The following is an 18754-nucleotide window of genomic DNA, read 5'->3' on the forward strand; positions in this document are numbered from 1 at the left end:
TGCAATCCACTGGAGTCATTTTTTTTTCAGTGGAAGACAAGTCAGTAACACCAAGGCATTATGCTCAGTGAATATGGCACGGCACTGTCAAACACACTATATGAACGACAGTTAAAATTACTTTCTGTCCAAAACACTACTAAAAAAAAAACTACTTCTTGGTTAAAAATGTGCTATAGGTTATATGATACGCAGCAGGTTTCATTTAATTTAATTTTGTTTTTACTCCAAAGCTTGAAAATGATCTTTAAGTAAGGCTTTAAAAAAGTGTTACACAATTACTACTTTTTCCTCATTTAAAGCAGCGTTCCAGCCCTGTTTACATTTTATTATGATCCAATGTATGGCTCAAGAGTGTGAAGAGGTCTTATACTGTCATTAAATAACTATAGCAAAATTTCTTACATCCAAAATCAAATGACTAACAAGAAACTCGTTACTCTGCTATCTTTGATTAGATTAAATTGGATTATATTAATCCAGTCACCCAATAGATCTACTTTAAGAATATGCCTGAGCATGCTGAAGATAAAAATAGACCACAAGATTCATACACATACAGCACAGCACAGCCTGTACCTCCCACTTTTACACTGCAGTGTGGATATGATGTTATTGCAACTCTGCCCCCCAAAGATGGTACCCTACAATAAAGTTGTACATGCAGTATAACAAACCTACCCGACATGTGGAGAAAGTATAGGTTTGGCAACATTGTGTCAACCTCTGCTGTTAAGTGATACACACGTCATCCTTCACTGCACTTAATGGGTTCACCAACAGCAAAGCACTCTTGACTTTTGCAAAAAACATTAACCTTGCCTACTGGTTCCTTAGATTTAAGTATTCTCCTTGTCTCTTCCTGGCTCTTCCAAGTGAAGTTATCTGTTAATCATCTCTTTCCATCAACCCACGAGCAAGGAGAAACAAGTATATTATGACAGGTGTTTTCTAAACTGTAAAAAATTGTTAACTGAGGCGGAAATGTTCTCCGGTGAGGATGAGTGGCTGACTTAATCAGTAGCAATGAGTCTACATGTGGCTTGGTTTTGCACCAGCCAGTCTGTCATGATAGCTGTGATGTAGTGAGGCTGTGGAGAGACGTGCCTCTGCTGGGGAATCAGATCGAATAAGGCCTCCCACTGGCAGGAGCTCATTTTGTTCGGCTGGAATTACAACAACCCTGCACTGCCACCTAAGAGAAGAAAATGTCAGACATGGCAAACACACTAATACTGATTATTTGCTGTCAATAAAACATCACAGTTTGCACTTCCACTTGAATGCTTAAAGAAAAGAGCATGTCATTGCCACTCCTGGAGCAATTGTACTTTTCGGTCACATGCCTTATTCATAAAGCACTTGATCTAAAACCAGTTTTATCAGCACAGGATGTCTCATTCCATGAAGAGATGGGACATATATTGCATAAGGAAAGGAAAACGCTACCAACATCCTTCCTGCCTTTGTTGCTGCAACACTGCATGGATTAATTTCATCTAGGCTCGCTCAACATGTATTCAGACTCACTAAAAGCAGTGGCTGCTTACATCTAAAATCCTGCCAGCAACATAAAAACACACCCACCCTTACTTCTGCACCAGCCGCCACTGGCATTGTGTGTGACACCACAGTGATTTGCCAAATGCATTTGTTATAATGAGTTTGTTGGAAAAGTGCTAGGGTAACATATGTCTCAATCAAGGTGTACACAGCAAGGAGAGCATTTAAATTACAATGTCAGATGAGTCTGTCAGTGTTGCACACTTGAAACAACAACATTTTACTCTGACTAGGAAAATGTGTTATAGCGGACATTTCCACACGCTGGGGAAGCAAGCTTGGCACAGATGTCTAGACACTGAATGCTTTCCAGTCAAGAAATTTAGTACTACTTGGAAAAAATAATCTCTTTTGTAGTCTAAATTAGTGAATATGAGAATAAATATGTTAAAAGTTCTCAGCACAAATCAAACTGACGGGAATCTTTGAGGATGAAATGCAACAAGAAACGTTTCATTACGGATCATTTGCATTTGTTGGCAGCTGTTCCCCTCTGAGTTGTAAGGGGGAACTTTGAATTGTTGTGCACATTTGCATTTCCACTTTTCCACAAAAAAAAATTAAAAAATAAAAGCTCACATTCATTAAGCGCTGTGTCGATCTCATGTTTGTCTTAAGATCATCACACTGATTTCCCACAGCTGATTTCACTTTGTGTGTTATTTACACTTTCAGTTTTTCTTTATTAAATGTAATGGTACAATAACTAAAGCCAGCTGAAAGAACAATAAAAAAAACTGTCTTCTATATTATTGCATTATTAACTTACTGCATTAGGGAAGAGTGAGTCAAACCAAAAACGAAGTCACATTGTTCATTAGACAATTACTAATCAGCCATTTGCAGTTGATCTGGTCTATATGAAATTGATAGAGTGGATAAAATATGGAGTGATATGAAATGTGGCAAGTATCTCATTGTGCTGGATAAAAGACGCCCGTGGCCACGGACAGGGCTGTCTGATGAACTGAATATCATCTTCTTAATTCATTCAATGCATTAGTGATTCATTGTATTTGCATACGTTTGTTGCATCTCTTGCTTTTAACATCGTTTGTGCTGCTGTGTAACCTCACAGGCCATCTGGGTCTTGGAAGACCTGAGCATAGACAATGTGCCTTAGACATGGACAAAACAAACAGTGTTTGAAAGTCTCAAACAGTTTGAAAGTGCCATATTATTAAAGTGTTACATTAGCATATGCTTTGTATACAACAACCTGCACCCCATAAGCAACATAACACACATCAGTATGCTAAACAAGGATGATATGGATTTAGAAATTCGGGGGGGTCATTCCACTGCAGGGCAATCTGCCACTGCATGTGACGAATAAACTTTGAACTTGAACTTGAAATTTACATTTTCATAAATATCTTCCACACATTCCAAGGACGAGTAATGATATATCTGTAAAATTTTACTGTTTAAAGTTTTCACCATTTGCACATACAGAAACATTTCTTTGATTTGCAAACCTTACTCAAACAGTGATCAAGAGTGGACTGTTAAAACTACAATGACAATACCTACTGTGACTGTTTTCTCTACATGTATATGAATTATTTGCAGAATTGTAATCTGTTATGATTTATGTTCTTTCTGCAAATTATCTAATAAATTAAACATGTCAAATTTTCTTCAGTAGTCATCCAAAATATTTTGAGTGACAACTGATTAATGAATACTTTGATCATTTAAAACAATACTAACATCTAAAACAAGCTGACCACAGAACATTTGGGTCTGGACAATGTTCTTTACTTTCTAACATGTCATAAATAAAACTGTGAACTGAAAAAAGTGATATTTAGCTTAAATAATAATTAAAACAATGACCCATTTGATAAATGACTGGAATACAGTGTGAAATGTGTGCTAATATCCAGTGAGGCATCCAGTGTTGTGCCTGAAGTGTTCTTATGCTGATCAGACATAAACATTAGTAGCCTATACGTATATGTAAACATCCTGAAAATAATTACTTGTTATGTTGAGTTAGTAATTAGATTTTTGCAAGCGTGACTGTGTTTGTGCCACTACATATTGTCAGTAGGAAGACTACTAGACTTTTAAATCCAACATAATAAAACATTTCTCTCTTTGCTGCAGTGCGTGTGCACGCTGGCATGCATTTTTTGTCCCAGAGGGTATAAGGAGGGGAGGAGGGGGGGCAGCTTTAAAATCTGGCACTGAAGGCCATCATAACCAGCGGCCATCACTGACATGCAGACTGGAAGTGCTTCACTCTCCAGTTTTCGCTTAACCTGAAAGAAAGGCAATTCGCCTTCCTCCATTTTGGCCTCGGTGCTCTCAGTGCTGGTGTTAGGGAAATAAATCTACACATGCTGCCGGGTGCTGCTGACTTATCAGTCATATGCTGTTCTTACAAGAGGAACGGAAATGACGGCTGGTTGTGTCTCAGCACTGAAAGAGAAATGTTTTCTTGAACATTTTTCACTCTATTGGTTTGATCCAATATGTTTTTTGGTATAATTTCTAGCTTGCTTGATGTAGCGATTTTTAAACCTTGTATCTAGGATATGGCCTTGCTGAAGATGTTGCATGTATTGCTTAGCACCACATCTGTCACCCACCACCCTGGCTGGGTCAGTTGTTGACCAAGCAGCTCTTTGCTCTGACTTCCAATCCACTCCTCCCAATACAGTGAAGTCAGAGTCATGAAAACAGAAAGAGCACATTTTGATGTTGATTATTTCTTTACACCCTTTATTCTGGATTACCTTCAAGATCATGAGTAAAATGGCCAGAACAGAACAGGGCAGACACACATCTGAGTTAAGCAAAATGTAAATATATTTGGTGGAACGGGCAGGTGATGGAAGAAACATCCCGGAAAAAAAAACTGCACTCCATGACGATATGAAGCCACAAAATAACATTTTAAAGTAGGTTTGAGGTAATGTGTTTCTGATTGCATGGGATTCACATCATTCACATTGTGTTAGAAGCACATTTAGTTGCAGATTTGCTTTAGACATGAAAAAAAGTAGTAGTAGAAGGTTAAGCTTTGATTTTCTTCCTAGTCTTATGTGGAGATACGAGCACAGGGCGTTAGATGGAATGACTCTATGTAGCCATAGGGTAAAGGATGTTATGATGACTGCAGGAGCACTCTAGACTTATTAAAGTTAAATGTGTTCACACTGACCCCTTTTTCATCCTAAAGCAGCATTGATTGATTGGTTTTGGCCTCTATGGAGAAGAAAAATCAAAACAAGCTTGCAAACACATTGACTTAACACACAAAACCCGAGGAATCTATTAACCTATCCATCTACTGACGTTCAAGGTCACGAGGGCACTACAAATATAGTAATTCATTAACGCAGATACAAAGTTGTAGTACGACTGCATTTTATCATTAGTTTTATTTCTCTTTGGTTTTTTTGGTTCATTATCTGAAAGTGTTAAGATTTAGTTTAAGTCTTTATTTGTGTTAATTTTTATACTTTTTTATACATATTTTTCACAACCTGTTTTAGTCAACAATAATAACCACAATTATAATAATCCACAATGTTGTTGTACATGTACAGTAACAATAAAGGGCTTTTTTTATTCTATTCTATTCTATTCTATTCTATTCTACCCTTGCATAAATGTCACCAGTGTTTTGGTGAATGTAGGTAAAATCTAATCTATAACCATCTAAGCAAGCTTTGATTGCTCCGTGCACAAAATGGAAACGGACAACAATCTCAGTCTCACGAGAGCAAAGGTGGTACAGTTGACCCTCTGACCCAAAGCTTAACCTCTGCCATCCCTTCAGGGGGAGCGGTGCTCCCAGATGGCATCATATTATTGAAAATCATCACGTATTTTTATGACCAGGCTCATTTTCTCCAGTCTGTGATAGAAGAGATTAAATTAAAAGAAAGGCAGAATTGAAACCAATCAAACTGCCATCTGGAATTATAGTTAGACAGACAATCACTGTGGGGACAGAAACATATAGGGACACTTTCCTTTGCCATCAGGCAATGTGTGGTGATATTATTTCTGAAAACAGAACAAAAGAAAATTCTAATTAATCTGTTGTTTCTTGTGAGGAATGTGATAACAGTTATCAGGAAACCAGCCCTTTTTTTCCTATAGACTGATGATTGGTGTATGAGTTCTGGTCTGTCCACAATTTGTTTGCATTAGCATAATTCACTTTGCAACTGCAGTTCTGAAAGTGCCGTAAAATAACTGATATGATGAGATTTTGTATCGCGTGTCAAATTTACCTGTTATAAAAACAAGAAAACACAAACATTAAAATCTGTCAAAAATGTTTTTAAAATTAAAAATGACTAAACTCCCTGAACTCAGTCACACAGTTCTATACTCAATTTTGAGATGGTACACTGGGCTCCTCTGAGTACTCAGAAATTAATCAAGTATAACATGCAACCATTAAAACAAATTTTTCTGTTCAGGAATGCAAGTAAATAACTGTAATTAAGCATCTTAATAATAATAATTATATATATATGTATATATATGCGGTATAAACTTAAAACTGGGTGGTGGTCTAATAAATTTGTTACGTGTTGTATAAGAGGAGTTTTGAAATGTAAATCCTCTGTGTATCAAAGTTACACAAAGATTTAAGATAAAAAATTAAAAGTCTTGCAGCTCATTAGCTCATTCACAGCAATAATCATAAATAGGGATGGGTATCGAAAACCGGTTCTTGTTGAGAACCGGTTCCCACTGTTTCAATTCCTTGGAATCATTTGCCACTTTTAAAAACGATTCCCTTATCGATTCCAGTCGCCCTGAATGACGTCATCACGTTGAGTAGCGTCTTTTACCCAGTAGGAAACACGGCGCCTGAGCGGCACAAACGCTCAAAAGTTTGGTTACACTTTATGAGAAAGGATGACAACAGGGCAACGTGCAATACTTGCAAAGTAGAGATTTCATCAAAGGGAGGAAACACTACGAATATGCAAAAGCATTTGCTCAAAAAACACGCGATTGCTTTCAACGAATGTCGTGTTTTTGATCCGCTCCGGACTAGCGAAGCTCAACCCAGCAGCAGCGGTAGCGTTTCCACGTCCTCTCCCGTTAATACTGCAGGTAACTAATCAATTAGCATTGCATATTATGTTAGCGCGATTTACCTTATTACAAAACCTGCTATTACTGTGCGTTGCATTTAGATAACCATGATGAGAGAGACAGAGTCTGGCTGGCTCAGATGCTGGCAGTTCTCGCTGCAGTCTACCGGTAGCGTCTCCTTTCAGGCCAGGATAGACGAATGTCACCCAGCAGTGTCTAAGTTTGTGGTCAAAGGCTTGCACCCATTTGCCGCAGCAGATGCCCCCGATTTCACTTTGGTAAGTGAATGTGTTTAATTGTAGGCAGGGACATTACTGGATATTCTTGTGTAATTGCTACAGAATAATTTATGTTAAACTTTGTTATTGCTACAGGAGAATATTTATTTTATTATTTTACATATACATTTTTTTTCCTGGGGACCCTGTGACACCCCATTGAAGAGCCGTAGGCTGTGAATCTCTTAAGATCTCACTGTTGGGTTTGTAAGGCCATGTTACTCCTAAATTTCTATCTTGTTCAAAGAGAAGATATAAAACACAGTTCTAAGCTAATCGACTTTAGTGTTCTCCTTTTTAAAAAAAATAATCGATAAGAGAATCGATAAGGAATCGAATCGTTAAACAGAATCGAAAATGGAATCGGAATCGTTAAAATCTTATCAATACCCATCCCTAATCATAAACATTATTCTAAGCATATGTTAATAATACATGTTTCTAAACAAGAAACAGAAGAAATAGAAATTCTGCATTCATCCAGTTCTCAAAAGCAGCAGGAAGAATTTCACGGTCTGATCCAGGATCACAGACACACATATTTCAGGATGTCAGTGGGGCAGTTTGAACTTGATGGCAGAGTTGGGACCGCATCTAAAGAGGTAGAGAAATTATTTCAGAGACCCAAATGACCCGGAGCAATATCTAGCTGTGTGTCTGAGGTATTTGTGTCTTCAGTAATGGTGCGTGTTTTGAGCTAAGCGCGCACTTGTTGCCAAATGCAGTGGTATGATTGGTTATATGAGTTTATTTGGAACTGACAAATCCAGCTTGGGCCGAAAAAAATAAATGGCCCAAATTGGTCCAGTGAAATCAGTCAGAGTGAATGACTGCATTAAGAACAGTCCGCGTCCAGTGTCTAAAGGCCTTAAGAAAGATTGCTTCTGTGACTGTTGTTAACTGCAGCAGTTATTCATGTAACCACAATGCCTGTTGTGGTTGTTAAACAGTGTCCTGTTATATAGAGTTTTGTATGTGCCTTTCACATCGACTACAGGAGGTATGACAGGGTTTTAGAACTGAAAACAAGTATAAGCCACAGTGGTATTTTTAATTGACATCGGTCCATATGATGATGATAGGACTCCATTATGTCAATAAATGTTATTCAGTGGGCTCACATAACTAACTATACTAACTCAACTAAATAAATGTATACAAAGTAACAAAATGGTAAATGGCCTGTGTTTGTATAGCGCTTTACTTAGTCCCTATGGACCCCAAAGCACTTTACACTACATTCAGTCATCCACCCATTCACACACTGGTGATGGCAAGCTACATTGTAGCCACAGCTGCCCTGGGGCGCACTGACAGAGGAGAGGCTGCCGGACACTGGCGCCACCGGGCCCTCTGACCACCACCAGTAGGCAACGGGTGAAGTGTCTTGCCCAAGGACACAACGACCGAGACTGTCGGAGGCAGGGCTCGAACTGGCAACCTTCCGATTACAAGACGAACTGCCAACTCTTGAGCCACAATCAGTTCAAAAACATGAACCTTGGTTGGGTCACGGCTCTGTCCCTGTCCCTTCTGCAGAAAGGGACAGTTTCAGGTAAGTAGAGGAAGATTGCTAACATGTGCCAAGCAAGAGGGTAAAGAAACACCTTTCAAGTGATAATTCAATCCCTATTCACGTATTACCTTATGCTGCCTCCATTATAATAATTACATGAGCTAAATAATCTGCAGGGACCTCCATGTTCAAATGCACTCTGCCAAGGCTCTGTCTGGTCTCTGCAAAGGGATTAAGACAGGATGCCCTAGGTGGCAGACTGACTGAATATGAGGGCGCTCTTAGTATTCGTGTCACTTGTCTAACCCACCAATCTGCTCCCATGACTGCGCTTCTAAAGAGAGATCTGCAGGACTGGCCAACTGTAGGTGGAAGGGCATCGGGGCAGAGTCGGGGATGATTAAACTAAATGAAAACATGGCACAGTGCAGTATGTTAGTATGACTCAAGCAGTGGTGTCAGTCTTGATACTTGGTTGCACACATATGGATTAACATTCTCACTGGAAAAAAATAGATTTGGTAACCAGAAAACTGTGAAGAAGCAGATTCTCTCCACATGCTGTGCATAAAGGAAGGTAGCAGTCTGTGCTAGGTTGGCTGACTACACACAGCCAGCATTGGTGACTGAATAAGGATCTGCACAAACCTCATATATTCCTTTATTAGTACTGTATGACATAAGATTTCTTTGTGTGAGCAGTGATGTAGTAAGGAGAGAAGTTGTGCTACCAGCAAAAGAATACAGAATGATTTTGTTTCTTCATTTAAAAGAGGAACCATTAAAAAGGTTTCACATTACAGTGATGCTCTTGTTACACTGTATGCATTTCCAAATGTTTTAAGTGAACGCAATTTCTTTTAGGTTTGTAGGCTCAAGGCAGAGGGCCAGGAAACTGTGTTTTAATTATGTAACGCTGTAAAGTGCGAATATTTACAGACATGGATAAAGTTTGCAATTTACCAGAATCCTTGAGATTTCTACCTCACAGTGGGAAATCACTAATATAGTGGTATTCTAATGCCTCTAAAATGCTGCCATTCATTGTTAGTATTGAGAAAGACAACAGTGTTGCATTAAAAATGACACAATAGCGATGTAGCTTCATTGGCCAGTCTTGGCAGGTTGCCACTCCCTCCAAAATGCAGAGTGCTTGAAGGGATTAGTTCACTGAAGTGTCTTCTGTTCAGTCACAGCTCTTTGCCAATGAATTCCGGCCATTCTAGTTTGCAAATTGACTGAATAGCAGAAGTTGCAGGCAGTTCTCTCGGGAGCTTTTGTGTTCACACTGGGGCAAAAGGATAGCGACAACAGATGACACTATACGTGGGCCAGTCTTTTGTTCTTTTGTTTAAGATTGCTTCCCATCAGTGTGCTACTGTCTTTCATTCGAAATCCCTTCCATGGATTCTGGCCTTTGTCTGTGGGTATGTGAGGAGTCATTCACACATCTCTAATAAGCGAAAAGCCGAGACCATTATGTGGTCACAGGTCCCTATCCTGAGGCACAGTTGGTATTGAGATTGGTCTTATTATTGGTCTCACGTTTTTTTGTTCTTTTTTTTTTTAGCAGAAAATGCTAGTTAGAATATATGTGGGCACACAATTACTATTTAGTTTACTTTAATAGTGTATAATTGTAGAATAGTCTTTAAAATCTATGGCTTTGTGTAGAATCACAGCTATTCTGTTAGATTTAAAGATATTTTCATAGAAAGACCACTCTTAAAAAAGACGCCCAGATTTGATATAGTTATTTTTGTTTTAATTGATGGAATAAAACATCAATATTACAAAAAAGTAACTGCTCACAGACCCACAAACGCCTAAAACCACTATGTCAAAACAGCAGTAGCAGGACTGAAAAGATGCCACTGAATATATGCCTCTTTTTTTACTCCCTACTAGAGATTATTATCCAAGCCATTCTATAAGCAAGTCTTGCCATCGATCTTGGGAAAGCCTCTGGGCAGTTATTCTGAGCCGACAAAACCAACCTTCTTTTGAAATGAATGGGTCAAAAGCCACAAATGGAGCAAAGCATGCCTAGCACACACACCTAACACGTCTCACTCGCCATGTGTTATATACCAAATATTCCCCTCCAAAACAGCGGTGTATAGATGATGAATATTCCCTGTCTGTCCCTTTGACACATCAGTGACACTCAAGTGGGGTGACTGCCTTGGATTTCAATCCCTGCGCCACCCCAGCATCCACCACCAGCTCTGGATGTGGATAATTACTCACTACTTTCCAAACTTTAATTGTATTCCTTTTCTGCAATTTATAAGTTTCAAGTCTTAGTTGTCCAGCTGAACTGAACTGAATGTATCAAATCATAAGATCTGTTTAAAAATGCTTAAAACATTTACGGATTCTCCCTCAAAATATAACCCTGCAGGTTAGATTTTAGATTTTTAACTACGTACAGCTTCATGAAATCATGGCTTCATTTAGGTTTAGGAATAATACCATGATCCGACACCCCCAAAATAACAGACATATCTTGTAAAACTATTCAGTATTTCAGTATTAAAAAATGCTTTATTCACAATACAACTTATTTTATAAAATATTTTAGCTCATTTTGAATTTGATGACAGTGCAACATCTCAAAAAAGTTCATACGGGGCAAGAAAAGGCTGGACATGTAAGGACATGTAAGGTACTAGAAAGACAGCTGGAGGAATTTTACATTTTGCAGCTAATCAGGTTAGTTGGCAACAAGTCAGTAACATGACTGGGTATAAAAAGAGCATATTTGATAGGTAATTTCTCAGAAGTAAAGGTGGACAGAAAACTGCATCTACAAATTGTGAACACATTCTTAATAATATTCCATAAAGTTGTGAAGAATTAGCTACAGTACATAATATCAAAATATTCAGAGAATCTGAACAAATCTTTATGTGTAAGAGACAAGGCTGAAAATCGATATTGGATGTCCGTGATCTTTGAGCCCTCAGGCAGAACTGCATTAAAACAGTCATGATTCTGTCATGAAAATCACTACATGGGCTCAGGAACACTTACAGAAATCAATGTTTGTGAACAAAACATGGGCACTGCTTTCTGAGCTAAAGAGGGACCATCCGGCTTGTTATCAGTGCTCAGTTCAAAAGCCCACATCTCTGATGGTATATGGGTGCATTTGTCTCTATTAGCTTGGCACCTGGCACATTTGGAAAGGCACCATCAATGCTGAAAGGTATTCACAGATTTCACATAAACATATTTTTCTGGAAATGGAATTGTACATTAAATACTGCAGCTATTACAACAACAGGGCTTCAAAACTGAAGAGCCTGGGTGTTGAACGGCCCTTCTTGCAGTGCCTACCTTTTGCCTACTGAAAACATTTGGCTCATCATAAAACAAAAAATGTAACAAAGAAGACCCAGGACTGCTGAGGAGTCAGAATATCAGACAAGAAAGGGACAATGTTCCTCTCCCCAGTCCAGAAACTGGTCTTGTATTTGTGCCATCAAAATCAAAATGAGCAAATATTTCTCTGAAAATGGTGATTTTTCTCAGTTTAAATTTGATACATTTTCTGTGTTCTATTGCAAATAAAATAAGGGTTTGCATACAGTATGGGAGATTATATGAAAGATTTTCAAATGTCAACCTCTTTTGGAATTTTGACACATGTTCACTACAATAGCGATATGCCTGCTAAACAACTGGATGAGGTTTAATGTTTTGGTGGTTTTAAAAAGAAAGCACTCTGATTTTTGAAGAAGTTCTCTAATAGTGGTTCTCTCTCTCTCTCTGGTTTTTAATGTCTGTTATTATACCTAGATTGCATTTAAATACAATAACATGCATCAGCTATGGATCAAATTTTAAACTACATTTGCATCTTTATGGCTGCAGTGTTTTCATGTTCACTCAACAAACCGTCACACAGTAAGCTTTCATTCAGAGAGAAGAATAAAGAAATCATAGAAACAAACAGAAATAAATTGCTCCTCTTGACGTGCCTTAGCTGACACACAACTCCTGACTAGCATTAATATATAATTTTGAACAGAACTTTGTTAAAAAATTTAAAGAGGATTTAACGGCTTTGATTCAAGAGTGGTGAATTACTTCCGTATGAGACTTTGGTTGGGCTCAGATCTGCATGCACTCTGGGGGCAGACTCAGGCACTCATTATCATGTTTGGACTCTTAGAAAATGTCCAAGATGAAAGCTACAAGGAAACATATGTACTGTATATTTAATGGGCTTCATCATCTGAATATTCTAAAGTGGACACGCATCCAATTATCTACATGCTTCCATGATAGATGCATGCAATGTGCACCTGCGAGGCTGTAAGTCGGCTGTTTATACAACATTACACAATTAAATATTTCAGCAAAGAGAAGAATGCAGGCATGAAACAAAATACCACAACTTTGTGAGAAGAGAACATGGAAAATGTAAATCACATGTTTACTGTTTTTGCACTAAATCCCGTACTAGTTACAGAAAAAATTATGTGTGCATATCTTGGTCAAGGATTAAGCGCAAGCTAAGCCCTTCTTTCTTAAATTGCTTAACTGACTTGAATAAAGTGACAACAGCGTGATACTTCTATTGATCCCTGCAGTGAAGCTCTCTTTTCACTTTGCTCCCCCCAGGGAGGTCGGAGTGTAGGGTCATCTTCACAGAAAACGCCCCTGGAGCTGGCAGCAAGTCTGTGGGGAATCACTGACTTGCTCAAGGGCAGGACAAGTACATGTGCAATACAAGCACTTCCCTGTGTGGTTACAGTGGAAGGGCCATCTCAAATCTCTTCTACTTGGAATATCTTCAAAGAAATTTTCAACATGAGAGAAGCTTAGTGGAGGTTTGATTTTCCTTTAAAGTGAATATTAGGAGAGCGCTATGCGGTTGTCTTAGTTTAAAGGCAATCTAGTCCTCTATACAGAACAGAAAGAACAATGGGTAATTTTCAGTGATTTCTCTCAAAGTATATACCTGCCATGTGCCTTGTGGTCACATATGGGTACCTGCCACCATTAGTGCTAATTAATATATCATAATTGCAAAAATAGACCCTGAACAATGCTGCGTTTTGCATATGTGTAGCTGTTGATATTATAGAACACTAAATTCCTTTCATAAAGCAGCTAGTCCATCCCACTGCAACGATCTTCAGCTTGGAAATTAAATTCCCTTCGACCAGATTACTATAATTATCTACCTCACAGTGAAGGGTGAGCAGAGGATTAAGGTCTGTTTAAAAATAACCGCCATCCAATATATTTGGACTCAATAAATGAAAGCTGAAGAGCAGACATTTTCTCAGTGGAATGATTTAGATTTTTTTTCCTCCCCTCTTCTGCCTTCTCTTTTCTTCCCTCTATGTTAATCTGCTTTGATAATTCAGCAGTGAATGCATTGCGCTTGGTGGGAGACCGTCTTACAGTCAGGCAGAAATCAAAGCGGGGAAAATGCTGTTATTCAAGTGGCAGTCAACTATTCTGTAAAAAGTGGATCTACACTGTGCACAAAGTGTTGCACAAAGGCCCAGATGTACCAATAGGATGACAAATACTCATGAGCCATATATTATATGGTCACTTGGGATTTACCATGTTGGATTAGGATTGCTGGATTCTAAAGATTGCTGCCTCCTTTTTTAAGGTGGTTGAGGACATGTTAACTTATTTCATATATCCAGCCTTTTGCTGAACAGACTAGTTGTGGTTGTGTTAGGTAAAGGACTGTGTTAGCACTTTCTGATGGCTGATTGATTGCGTGTAGCCGGTGTTGACAGGATGCAGATGGCAGTCCATCATGTTTTTCTTTCATTATTTGTTCGTGGTGAGAAGTTTCAGCTGGTATGCTAATAAGCTGTTACAAATTGGTGCTGTGTCAGAAATTAGTATCTCCTCAAAAACATGTTTCCGAATGAGTTTGTCCTTGTTTGTCCTCGCTATCTGTTTCCTCTTTTGCATCTTTGGTGCCGACACAGCGCCACAATCACAAACAAATGTGATATCTGCTCATTTGAAATTCTATTCAGTTTTATTCCAATCTTATCTTTAAAGAAAAAAAATGTATCTACAGATGAAAATGAACAAAGTTATGAATGTAATACACAAACTGACACAGGAGACATTTAATGGGGAGACAAAACTTTTCCTACTGATTGTATTGCTTTCTTTTCATGGCTTTTTGTGTTATAACATATTTAATATACCTAATGCTTGGCCTTATGTCACTATAGTGATAACAATAACATTTACGTTGAGTTAAGAAGCATATGAAATTATGGCACTCTATCTTGGACATTAAGTTAACCTGTAAAGTGCAACAGTTGTTAACCGACACGCATTAACCAGTGATGGGCCATGCGCATTTCCAAAGTTGAAATGGCCTTGGGTCATCTTTACGTGTTTGATATTATTTATATTAAATCCTGGTCACCCCGAGGCAAAGCTGTCCAGCCACTGTGATGCTGATTATTGCTCATCTGAGTAGCTTGTTATTCAACCCTTTGATGTGAGATTGTTTGAATCAGCCATGTAGCCACTTGACACACTATTTGTCTTTGCATTTGTTAACAAATGTGTACTTTGCCCTCTTAATTATTCATGATGCTAGAAAAATATATGGATGAATTTTATGACTGCAGTTTATGTCAGTCAGCTGTAGGCTTACAGTTGGCCTATACAGTATAATATTATGCTGGAGACACAGCAAATTCCCCACTGACTTTAGAAATGCATTTGCTGCTAGCTGACAAGAACATGACAGCTGCAGGTTGACCACCTTAATAATCTCTAAAGCTCTAAAATGATTTGTCACTGGATTGGCATAATTACAAAACTAAATAATTGAATCCTAATTATCACCAGATTTCCTGAGAACAAGTAATACGTTGGTCTATGAGGAATCAGTACATCTCCAAATGCTTGAACATGCATTGTGTTTAGATGGTGCCACTTTTATGATAGATCGATACAGGAGATCAATAATAATCTAACCATAAACTCCCACTCTTTTTTGATAAATGGTAATGATAAATTTGCTTGAAAACCAACAATAGCTTATTTATTTAGCAGATTTGGAGCTACTTAAGCATTCTGTGTGGTTGTGTTTCTGGTTATCTGCTGTTGCTTTTGGTTTCCTGCATATAATGTTTTTCCTTTTAGCTTTTATGTCCACATAGCTGCTAAAATTCATTACTTGTTTTTGTTGTACTTGGTAGGTCAGTGTTATTGTTTGATTTTGTGTGTGTGTCTAAAACAGATGCCAGCTGTGATTCAAAACTATCTTCGAGATGGAAAATCAAAACTCAGAGAATTAATTCTGATATCAGTCAGCAACACCGTAACCTATTACAACAACAGGCACTAGATGAAGCTGTAACGACAAGACCATGTGTTACTAAAACTATTGACTCTTTTTTGCCTTTTTGTGTGTTTCCATTGTGCCCAGTCTTTTGAAACAGCGTCAGAAACTTTTTATAACCAAACGTTCTAGGGAATATTTTGTTATGCGGGGGGGGGGGCAAAACCATGAAACAGATGACGCCATTTTCTGTACACTTGTTGCATTAAGTGCCTAAGGGAGTTGAAGTGAGTCCCATCATGCATGGGTGAGAACCATGATGGACAGGCTGCCAGTCTATCACAGTGCTAACACATATAGACAGAGAAACACATTCGCACCTACAGGCACTTTAGAGTCTCTAGGTCACCTAACATGACCTAACGCCTTTGGACTGCATGCGGAAACTGAAGCACATGGAAGAAGCTCATGCAGACATGTGGAAAACACACAAAAATGCAGTTTATGTATTATCACCATCAGTGTAAAAATAGCACACAGTAATCCTCTACTTGTATGACTCAGTGTTACATCCATTTTCCTACTATTTAAGACACATATTTGTGTTTTTTTCTTCTTACCAAAAGAGCACATGGAGGACATTGTCTTTCTTGGTCTCTGTCTGCATATCTGCAGCTCCAGTGCACCTTAATCCTAGTGTTTTTTCACTCTCTTTCCTCGAAGCACCTTTCTCCTTCTCCCACACTCCCCTGAGAACCACTATCTGCCACCCTCTATCCTGAAGCATTTCTCTGTCTCCTTCTCATTCTCTACTCTCATCACTAAATAATTCCTTACAGAAGAAAATCTAATCAAATCTCAGTGAGAGTGAGAAAAGCAGAGATGGGAAGAAATTGTGTGTGTGTGAATCAGACTTGGGAGAAGGGGGTAGAAAAAAAAAAGGAAAGAAAAAAGAGAGAGACAGAATCAGAAAGCAACATTGGCCGTGTGTGAGGGGGTTGTAGAGTGAGCGAACCGCAAGTGCATTAGCAGTCAGAGCACTTAGTGTGAGGAATCCATTCATTATTCATTAGCTAATTCACCATGTATAGTAATTAAAATCAGAGCCCGCTCCAAAATGGAAAGAACCATGATAGACTGGTTTTCTATGTACAATATTTAAAAGCACTGTTTTTTAGTACTGGTGGCTTCAGGCTTTTATAAATCATGCTTAGGTGCAGGCTGCGACTAGGTGTCAGGACTCTCTTGGTGCATTTAAGGACACAGGGTGACATCTGTCTGAGGTGAGAATGCATCCAAAATAGAAATATGTAAATGTGTTGCATAAGATACCCAGAAAAAAAATGTTTATATATGAACAGACGATTATTTACTGCGTTTGAGTTATAAATTCAACATTTCTCAAGACTCGATAGAAAACACATTAAAAACTCCATTAAAAAACAACTTTTCTTTTTTTCTTTTTTTGTGTTTTTTGGACGTTGAAAGCGCTGCAAGATCAAAATAATGTCATGTCAATTAATAGCAGACTGAAATAGGGCATGCTGATCATTCCCCAGCTCAGTCTGCGTGGGAGTGGAAAAAGAAAAAAAAAGTTTGAGCTATATTTGAACAACAAAGTTGCTTGTTTTGGCCTCGTTCTGACAGCAGTGGTAAAGGTTGATGTCAAAATAATTCTACAGTACGTGTGGGTCTGTGAAGTGCCTGTTTATTCCAAGCTTAAGACTAATTGTCTCTCTGGCAGGTGTTTAAGATCAGCGGGCATGACCTCGAGCTTCTTTTTTCTTATTATTAGCTGTTGACTACATTTAAAAACCTTGCTGTGGGTAGCTCGTGCAAGTGTATGCGTGTGCATTCCTCAAACTCCTCAATTATGAGACCAGACTGATCGACTGTGACAATCAATGCAGAGTCTTATCAGAATATTAATGCGCAAGCCCCATACCATTGCTAAAGTCTGTGTATCTATATCCATGCATACTGTGTGTTTGTAAATCAGTAATAATGACAGAAATTGATAATAACTTACCACAAATCCATTCTAAATGAAAGTGATCAACAATCTCTGACTGCTCAGCAACTTTTGCGTGTATTACATTCCAAAGTGATGCATTTCTGTAATCACGTTACATTTGTTAGAAATGCAGTCATTTAATGCTCCAACCACAAATATGTTGCTACTTGAACTAGATAAGTTCTTCAATTATCTCTATGATGCGGGATAGAAACAAATGATCTCACATGCCTGTTTATGCCCACTTGCAGATCATTTGCTTGACCGAGCAATCTACAACTGCGGAGGAGTGACAGCGTTACGGCGTTAATTCTAATTCATTGCATGAAGGGACAAGATTCTGTCGGTGAAGACCAAACTGTGAGGCTCAGTCCAGAAACAATCAACAATTATGTGCTATGAAAATATTAGGGGTGCAACGATATTCGTATCGATATTGAACCGTTCGATACAGTGCTTTCGGTTCGGTACGCATATGTATCGAACAATACAACATTTGTAATTTATTTTATCAATTTTCCTTCTGACGATGCTGTCTGTGTTGAGCGCTCAGTGAATCTGTGTTCGACTACTCCGCCTAGGCTGCACTGTCGAGCGCAGATCCACTGAGCGCTCAACACAGACAGCATAGTCAGAAGGAAGAGCGCAGGGCAAGCTAGCGAGACAGAAGTTAAGCTCTCCTTGCAACAGGCAAATTGAACCTCATTCAGATCTGGCGTTTGGAATTATTTTGGTTTTCATGTGACGTATGACCCTGAAGGTAAGCGAGTCATGGACTAAAGTAAAACAGTATGTTGGATGTGCCACGCAATGCTCAATTACATTGGTGTGAACTAGTGTGTTAGCGCAGTTAGCTCGTTAACATGTTGGCCGTCTAGCCCCATGCACGGGGCTATCGGCGGTAGCTCGTTAACGGAGATTTGCTGTGTTGTGGCGTTAAGGTCATTTCAACAAGATTAACCTGAAAGCACTAGTGGGAACACAACGAATATGACTGCACATTTACGCCGACATCA

The 18754-nt window shown here is 38.7% G+C and overlaps 1 protein-coding gene and 1 long non-coding RNA gene across 2 annotated transcripts in view; one reads left to right on the top strand and one right to left on the bottom strand.

Moving 5' to 3' along the window:
* The window catches only part of lrrc4cb (leucine rich repeat containing 4C, genome duplicate b), a 46340-nt gene that overhangs the window by 5428 nt on the left and 22158 nt on the right, over positions 1-18754 (bottom strand). The window lies entirely within an intron of this gene.
* Positions 6332-18754, top strand: part of LOC143419029 (uncharacterized) — a 45381-nt gene continuing 32958 nt past the window's right edge. Inside the window, exons 1-2 of the long non-coding RNA XR_013098994.1 lie at positions 6332-6654; positions 6738-6914. This is a non-coding gene — a long non-coding RNA (uncharacterized LOC143419029). The remainder of the gene's footprint in view (positions 6655-6737; positions 6915-18754) is intronic.

This window comes from Maylandia zebra, linkage group LG1 (assembly GCF_041146795.1).
Source record: "Maylandia zebra isolate NMK-2024a linkage group LG1, Mzebra_GT3a, whole genome shotgun sequence".
In the NCBI taxonomy this organism is placed as follows: domain Eukaryota; kingdom Metazoa; phylum Chordata; class Actinopteri; order Cichliformes; family Cichlidae; genus Maylandia; species Maylandia zebra.